Raw genomic sequence first — 9,256 nt, 5'->3', positions numbered from 1 at the left:
GGCTAGGGGTTTTCAGAGTGAAAAGTAGGAAAGGGAATAACCTTTGAAATGTAAATAAAGAAAATATCTATAGGTGGAACAACATTATGAACTAACCAGTACCCCAGAGCTCTTGACTCTAGCTGCATATGTATCAAAAGATGGCCTAGTATGTCATCACTGGAAAGAGAGGCCCATAGGACTTGCAAACTTTATATGCCCCAGTACAGGTGAATGCCAGGGCCAAGGTGTGGGAGTGGGTGGGTAGGGGAGTTGGGGGGGAGTATATTGGGAACTTTTTGGATAGCATTGGAAATGTAATTGAGGAAAATACCTAATAAAAAAGATTAATTAAAAAAAAGAAAATATCTAATAATAATAGTAATACTATAAGCAGAACAATAATCTTTTCCAAGGAAAAATACATCAATTTGTTATTCAATACCAAATGGTCAGTCATGTAAACATACATATAAGTAACATAATGCAGAAAGAGCAGCTTATATTTAAATATATATATATATATATATATATATATATATATATATATATATATGCATGAAATGACAAGTAGTGTAAAAAGAGGCCATGTCTTAGAAAGACAGCCAGCAGGGACACATGGTAGTGAATAGAGGAAGGGAAGAAATAATGTAATTATATTGTAATCTCAAAAAACAATAAAAACATGAAAAATAAAACATCATCAAACACAAAAATGAAATAACAGATGTCACTCAGCTGAGAAGCTGAGGGGAGTCAACTCACAATCTACTGCTTCCTAGTATCTAGAGTACTAAAGTATCCAGGATGATGACAGCAAAATTACTAAACAGAATGACAAGAGACTGGTAATAACAATAGGCAAATATTAACTGTCAGTTGTAAGAAATAAAGATCAGAATCAGAGCTCCTGGCTATTTTGGCATGGATCATGGAAAAATGCTTTAGAAGTAGAGATAATGAATATGTACATAAAAGTTAGTATGACAGGCTATCACAGGGAGGACTGTTAGAAAAGAACCCTAAGATTTCCTTTGAATAAGAAGGATGTTATAAAGAACAAAGTGACTGATACTTTTAGAATATTTTGTCCTGACAAGGAATTTCCCAGGAAAATCTAAATGATCATTTGTGTGTGTGTGTGTACATAAATCTGCAGATGAGAGTTATAATCCCAGAGGCAGTCCCGGGGTGCTCCTCGGGGCTTTATGTGAATCAGAACCAGTGTGTGCCAGAAAGAGGGCTCTCAACTTCTTGTCCAATCAGACAAGCAGCAATAAAGCAAGAAGACATTGGTCCCAATGATCCCCAAACACATATTGTCACAATTTCGGAATATCTCAGAGAATAGCGATTAGTAATGTTGCCAAATGTTTGCTATTTCTGCTGAGGAAAGAAATGAATAGAGAGACAAAAATAAAATAGAACATGTGTCCCCAAAGAAAACTGAAATAATTCAGAAGAAAAAAATCAAGAAGAAAATTTAAAAGTATTCCTATTGGTATGCTCAGAGTATCTTAAGACATTCTTGCATCCTTATTAAACTATAATTAGGTGATGAAGAGAGGAAATGATTCACAAAACAGAAGCCCTTAGCTATTAAAAATGGTTGACATATTTTTGAAAAATAACTAGAAAGATAGTTAACAACCTAGAAAACGGATGTGGAATGAAAATGTAGAACATGGGATGAAAAATATAGTTATAAAAATAAAGCAAAATAGAGAGTCAACTGAAAATTCAAACTTAGTGGGAAACAAAATGCCTAAAGGAATAAGGAAGAACAAACAGCCAAGAAAAAGCTGAGAGCCAGAAGCCAAGGAAAGAGAATTAGAAATGAGAACACTGCTCTAAACCAACCTTGTCACAAAGTGTAACGAAGTCTTCAAGCATCAGCTGAGAAAATGTGACCCTGAGCTGTATCACTGGAGTCCAAGACCTGAAATGATTCTCAGGGCCTGACCAAAAAACACTTATCATAGACCACAGTGCTTTGCACTGAGAAACTTAAGACACTTAAGGAAAAATGCTTTAGAAGTTTAGATAATAAATATGCAGTAAAAAGTCAGTATGACAAGCCATCACAGGGAGGACTGCTCAAAAAACGAATCCCTAGGATTTCCTTTTGAACAAGAGGCATGAATTAAAAACTGAGTAAATGGGCACCGTCAGCTGGAAATAACACAACAGTAAATAAACTGGGAGAAAAGTCGATGGAAATACAGGAAAGTAAAATGTCAGACATCATGACAAGAGTGGGATTTCATCTAACCACACAGTGTATTAAGCTTGCTTACAGGAACATATGTGAGGCACGATAGAAACATGGGAAACTCAGGACAACTGCCTCACTAAAAAGCCACTCCTAGTAGCATGGCAATTCACAAAAGCTGTATCTATAGCGTGATCTCCTGCCCAACTTTCAGGCACCTCCACCAAAAATGTCTCCTTTCTCTATCAATTAATCACCAGGTTTGCATCCTCCGTGATTGGCCTTGTAAATATCCAATTTCCTGGCTTTCCTGAGGCTGGTACATTTTACAAGCTTCTAGAAAGTTATGAGTCTCCTTTATTCCTTACTTCAGAATAGGACATTTTAATTAGGAAGTAACAGCTATAAAACACCAGGAACAATCCAAATTCCTCCATGCTCCTATAATCATGTAGGTAATGACAGGCATGGGTTTAAGGACACAAATATAATTTCCTCACTTTACCTGGGATTTCCTTAGTATAAAACTTTCAAGCTCATGGTGAGTGATCTCCCTCTCCTTTCCCCTCCCAGTTCTGATAAGCTTTACTTACTTACTGGCTGTTCATACTGTAATTTTATGTTTTAATCTATTTAGATCAAGCCATATTTTCCAGATATTTTTGTACCTGTAAACTTCAGTACATCTTCCAGTTTGCAGGGCAATTGACATAGACCTGAAAAGATCATTTTTATTTGTCTTATATTAGGGAGCCGCTTTTTATTCACTACACATTGTACCTTTTCTTGCTTATGTTTTATATAAATGAGGGAAAGACAAAAAAGATAGGGAGGTATTTGTCTATGAACGCACCAGCAGTTATTTAATGGCTTTAATGAAAGATCTCCATTTAAATTACCAGTCTCTGGGGTAGAAGTGTGGGTTAGGGGCATAGCATGTGCTTATTAACATGTGTGAACTGCCCCTGCGTTACTTAGGATGAAGATCATGAGCTCTATTTACTTGGAATCCTATTCATCACTCTAGAAGGTTTTGATAACTGTACTTCCTAACTCTTAAGGAATTTCGGTGGACCTAAAATTCAAGCTGCAATTTGTAAAAGTCCTTTTATTGCATCGCTATGTCACAACCATGACACTACCTCTGGCTATACAACTTTACCACTGGCATAGTAAGCTAACCTGATTATAATTAATAATAATTATGAGTTACAACTGTACTTGCAGATATCCTGGGGGGGGGGGCATCTGTGTCAGGAAGCAGAGGCCATAGGCAGAAGCACAGCCAAAGCTTGTGAAGGTCAAAGATGATGCATCTGTAGTCCAGTTATTGGAGGAGTTCCAGGGAGCTAATGCCAGATGACCTAGGGCTGGTACTGATACCTGGGCAGAGAGCTGTACCTGCATTACTAGACCCTCAAACTCTAAATACCCAAAGCCTGAGAGCTGTAACCTTAGACAGACTAATAGCTTTAGATCTGCTCATGATTTCCATGTCGGTGGAACCAAAGGAACCTACCCAGGAAATTGAGAGTACACAGGTAATCAGAAGAGTCAACCTACCCTACTCCCATTGTATCAGATGAGGCCTTAGGTTTTATTGAAGTCTGGGATTCCTCCTCTTTTTTTCTTTCCTTTACTCAGTCTCTCTGCATCCCCCCCTCCCCCCTGCTGGTCACAGGTCAGCATCAGATATACAACTACTGACAGCCTCCTGTGGAACCCAAAGAAAGAGGATAGCCTTCAAATGGCCCTAATCATAGTTTCTTTACTTCATTCTTTGCAGAACAATAGACAAAGAAGATTAAATTTAATGACAGTAGACCTAAATACAAAGAATAGGTGTTGGGAGAAAGAAAAAGGAGGAGAAAAAAGATGTCATATAAACATTCTTCTAATATGCACCTGATAAAGACACATCTAAACTTTAAAAACGGTTTAAAGTGATTCTTTTACTATAATTTGTTTTAAATTTTATTGGCAGGCGATAATACAAACTTCAAGGACAAATATTCTCCAAGCTCATGTGAAGAGAAATTATTCACAGGTTAGGGGCAGTCTTCCATGGAAAATGGCTCATCACTATAGCTTGCTTCTGCTGCTTTGATCAGAAATGTTCCCTGTAGGTCAATAAAACAAAAGATATATATATAAATATATATAATATTAGGAAATCATTTTGATATAGATATATTTATATGTTATCATCAAATATATCAAAACAAAATATCTATTTAAAAGAATTTTTCATATTATATTTCAAAATTTCCCTGGGTCTTGAAATTTTCTATATTATTTTATTATCTGTATAAAGTACTGCTTGTTTATATAATCGTATTCTAAACTAGACCTTGCTACACATGCAAATGAGAGAAGTAGCTAGCAACTCCAGAGGTTTGTGGGTATGTGTGTTGTTACATTATTGAACTGTGTGTGTGTGTGTATGTGTGTGTGTAAGTATATGTTCATGTGTGTAAGGTAAACACACTCTATCGTGCTACTCTTCAGAAACTATCCACTGTGGGTTTGGTACAAGCTGTCCTTGGCCTGCAGCCTGCAAATCAGGCAAGGCTAGTGGGCTAGTGAGCTCCTACAGGGCTCTGGGGTTTTATGTATGTACCTATATTGTTGGCTTTTTGACAAGAGTTTCAGAGACTGTAGTCAAGCACTTTGCTGGCTGTGCCCTATTAATTCTTTGTCAGTCCAGTCTGTTCAGTTTCCTGTGTGCGTAGGCGATGGTAGTTCTCTTTGTAAACCACCAGTGTGATCTTTCATTTTGTTATATGGAATTTTACTGTGGAATAAATGATAAAGTATCACCTGTCAGACATCCATCTGCAAGCTGCCAGAGTGCTGTGGCTTAAGTATGAGTCCCACTTTGTGCTGCCTGTTTACTTATCCCTCAAGACACAAAGAATTTGTTGACCACACATAAACAATAAAGAAGAAAGTACTGGATTTTAAATATTAGTCTTGCTTTAAAGGGTATTGTTTGTATAAGTTGAAAGGATAGCTATGTAACTTAACTGGTAGAGTGTTTGATTAGCAAGCACAATGCCCTAGACTCAATCCGGGGTATTACAAAAACCCACACTGAGTGTCCACCTGTAACCTCAGCACTTGGGAGGTAATGATAAGAAAACCAGAATTTGGACACTGTGCACCTTCTTAGAATTGGGAACAAAACACCCAGGGAAGGAGCTACAGAGACAAAGTTCGTAGCTGTGATGAAAGGATGGTCCATTTAGAGACTGCTGTATCCAGGGATCCGTCCCATAATCAGCTTCTAAACGCTGACACCATTGCATACACTAGCAAGATCTTGCTGAAAGGACCCAAATATAGCTGTCTCTTGTGAGACGATGCCGGGGCCTAGCAAACACAGGAGTGGATGTTCACAGTCAGCTATTGGATGTATCACAGGGCTCCCAATGGAGAAGCTAGAGAAAGTACCCAAGGAGCTAAAGGGATCTGCAACCCTATTGTTGGAACAACATGATGTACTAACCGGAACCCTGGAGCTCTTGTCTCTAGCTGCATATGTATCGAAAGATGGCCTAGTCGGCCATCAATGGAAAGAGAGGCCCATTGGACTTGCAAACTTTATATGCCCCAATATAGGGGAATGCCAGGGCCAAAAGAATGGGAATGGGTGGGTAGGGAAGTGGGGGGCGCTATGGGGGACTTTTGGGATAGTATTGGAAATGTAATTGAGGAAATTATGTAATAAAAATATTAAAAAAAAAAAAAAAAAAAAAAAAAAAAAAAAAAGAAAACCAGAATTTTGGTCCTTACCAGCTACAAAGCAACTCTGAGGCAAGGCTGGAATACATGAAATCCTCTCTTGAAACAATTTAATTTGGGGGCGGTGAGAGAGTATAGCTGGCTAAGACACTTGTGGCAAAGCCTTAACACCCAAGGTTAATCCCCAGAATTTACAAAGTGGTTGGAAGAACAGAACCCTGAAAAGTTTCTCTGTTCCCCAGAAGCCACTATAAGATGCAGGTGCTTACACACCCACACACAATCCCATTAACATGAAATGTAACAGAGTGAAAATACTAAATGTTTCACAAATAAATGTGGCATGTGTACTTATATGTTAGCTAGAGTTCAGAATTACACCAGTGAACTCAAACCAAATAAACAAACAGAAGCCAAAGCAAGTCACTAAATAGCTCTGTTCAGAGTCCCACAGCATAATTTATATACTGAAGAATCTTAGCATCAAACACCATTATCTAGATTTTAAAATAACCTGTTGATACCATTACTTACAAACAGAAAAACAACTATTTGCTCAATAATAAAATATTTACAGAGTGGATGATGACAGTAAAAGAATGATGGAAACAGACATGAATTAGGAAGAATTTTTCTTCATCCAAGTCATTAGAGATATGATTTGGACAATCCACATGTTCTGTGAGACTCACTTTTGTCTGAAGAATGGGGGCTGACAGGAATAACAACCTGCCACAGTTGCTGCAGCCATCACAGATGATCACTCATCAGAAAGTTCTCTGTATGTTTGTTCCACAATGTTAGCTAATTTAATTTAATTTAATTAGTGATAGAGAGGTCATATTCTAATGTGCTTAACATCCATATCCTTTTGCATGCTCACTTAGATGTAGGACAGAGAAGTCATTCACTAATCATAAGGTTATTATAAAATCTTATTTATGATTCCAAAAAGGCAAATGTTAATCAGTCCATTACAAATGTCACAGAGTGAGAAGTGCAACACATTTCTTTCTGATCTCAGGATGTGTAGAATAAAGGGATACTGGGTTAGCTCCATGCCCAGGAGGAATAATGGTAATTAAACTCACAGACGTCTGTGGGCCACATTTTATCTTCATGTATGTAAATACATAAAAATATACTTATCAGATTGAATATATACTTACTCAGATACAATAAAAGACAAGCATAAACTCAAGATGTATTTGATGGGCAGAATATGACAGCTACATCCCGAGGCTCACAGTTGCTAGTGATGTTTGGGAAGAGAGACCTATGAGTGTGGGTCACCACTTTCATGACTTCTATCGTCATTCCTTGAGCATCTCCACACTCTGTCTAAACTTTTTTGCTTCCTGTTAGATATGAAGTGGTAGGTCTCAGTGTCTTGTGCCTGATGGCTTCTTGTTCTACCTCATCTGGAGCCTAAACAACAGAGCCAACTCACCAGGAGCCAATCTCTCTAAAATCTGATGCCTAAATGAATCCTTTCTGCTCCCTGCAGCCTCACCCCCAGCCCTTTTAACTAAACCAACCAAACAAACAAAAAAACCACTAGAATTACCGGGAGGGGGCACAGATTAACGCTCTTGCTACCTGAACAGTTCCCATAGTGAACGTATTAAGGCAGTTATACATCATTCCCATTTATATCATCATATCAAATGGTAAGAAGGAAGAAAGCCAAAAATGAGGGAAGGCTCACATTTTGTCTAGCACCTAACACGGGGATGAAAGAGGCCACGAGTGAAAGCAACCACCGCAGCACCACACACTTACCTGTGGCCCCAGCCAGCCCGAGCTCCGGAAGCTTCTGGAAGCTCACTCTGAGCCCTCCAGCTGTGCCTGCTGACTGAGAAGCATGTAGATCCTCTCTTTGACCCACTCTCGGTTGTGAGACTTGTACGTCTGGGTGTCTTCGCGGAACACCATGCAGGTGAGGTCTACCATCCGGTCGATAAACTCAAACAGCTGACTGACGCCATAGGTGATGGACTTGCTCCGGGGGTTCAACCTCTTCAGGTGCTCTTCGTACATCCTACAGATGCCTTCCATGCATTCGTCAATGGACCCGTAATCGGCATAGGTGCGGCCTTCTATCCTCTGTGTAGGCTGCACCAGCAACCTGATAGGAGTCATTGCCACCAAGAGCCCGTCTGCAGTCCGGCTTAAACCGAACTGCGCATGCACCCGGCGGCAACGCCTCTAACAGCAAGTCTCGCGAGAGCTGGGGGAGCAGCTGGGCGCACGTACTGCTTCTGGTAGGTTATTGGCTCCAGGCTCAAAGTTGGCCACACAAGGTGCGTCTCCTTGTTAATGGTTATGCAGAAACACGGCTGATTATGCAACGGTGTGCTTAGAGCCCTTGAGAGATGTCTCTGTAAGGAAACATATTGGCTTAATACGCATGTTTTTTATTTAAATAACCTTTGACAATATATTTTCGTCAGAAGTTATTTAAGTCATAGTCGCCAAATTAGCAACATGAATTTATTCAACCTTGTTTGTAGTCCTCATTAACTTCACCTAATTGTTAATATTGTCTTATAAACATTTGCATAATTTTAAGACTGTACACCTCATTTCAAAATACGTGTTAATTCACTATTCTACTGTGCAAAGAATGTGAGGTAGTCTTTAATACAGGGCAAGTCACAAATTTCACCCTTTTACTTTTTCTTGAAGATTTAATAAGAAGAATAAATTAGAAAACTCTCAAGTGATAACAAAAGAAAGCTATTTTTATGCTCTGTAGATTGCGAGAACATTACGTATTGTTAAACTGTTCCGTAAAAGGAGGCAATATCTACTAACTACATCTATTGAAGGAATGTTTTAATTTACAATAAAATACAGAACCGGGGCAAATATGAATCTATCAATTAATATCACCTTAAAACCACTTTAAAAGGAGAGTGCCATCATTTCAAACACATGTTTTCTAAAATTGGCTGAAATGAATGCATACGCACCATCAATGGGTCCCTTAACAAAGAGGAGCAGATCTTATTAGTGACAAATCATAGCAAGGAAAGAGGACAAAGAGATAGTGATGTTTTATGCAGCGCTTTTATTTTTATTAGACAAATAATTATATAAATGGGGTTTTCAATACTCCTTAAGTTAAACAGGTGTATAAATGGAGATGGTTGAAATATTTTTCTCATGAACAGCTCTTCAGGGGAAAGTCACTCAAGGGAAACAGCTAGTTCTGACAATAGATACTGGGTTCCAAGGGCTGACCTGATTGGGCTGGGGCACCGATTCAAACCTGGCCAAGTTTTTCATTCTCCTTCTGATATTTTGAGTCAGAATGGT

The 9,256-nt window shown here is 38.7% G+C and overlaps 1 pseudogene across 1 annotated transcript; it reads right to left on the bottom strand.

The window, feature by feature from the left end:
- Nucleotides 1-4,111: 4,111 nt before the first annotated feature.
- Nucleotides 4,112-8,128, bottom strand: LOC110291577 (enhancer of rudimentary homolog pseudogene; annotated as a pseudogene). Its single transcript, XR_002377581.2, has 2 exons — nucleotides 7,718-8,128; nucleotides 4,112-4,311 (listed from the first exon to the last, which is right to left on the bottom strand). The product of XR_002377581.2 is annotated as an enhancer of rudimentary homolog pseudogene (transcript).
- Between the last annotated feature and the right edge of the window lie 1,128 nt (nucleotides 8,129-9,256).

The sequence above is a fragment of the Mus caroli genome, unplaced genomic scaffold (assembly GCF_978045245.1).
Source record: "Mus caroli unplaced genomic scaffold, Mus_caroli_1 scaffold_3, whole genome shotgun sequence".
Classification (NCBI taxonomy): domain Eukaryota; kingdom Metazoa; phylum Chordata; class Mammalia; order Rodentia; family Muridae; genus Mus; species Mus caroli.
This window is presented reverse-complemented; position numbering and strand designations above follow the sequence as displayed.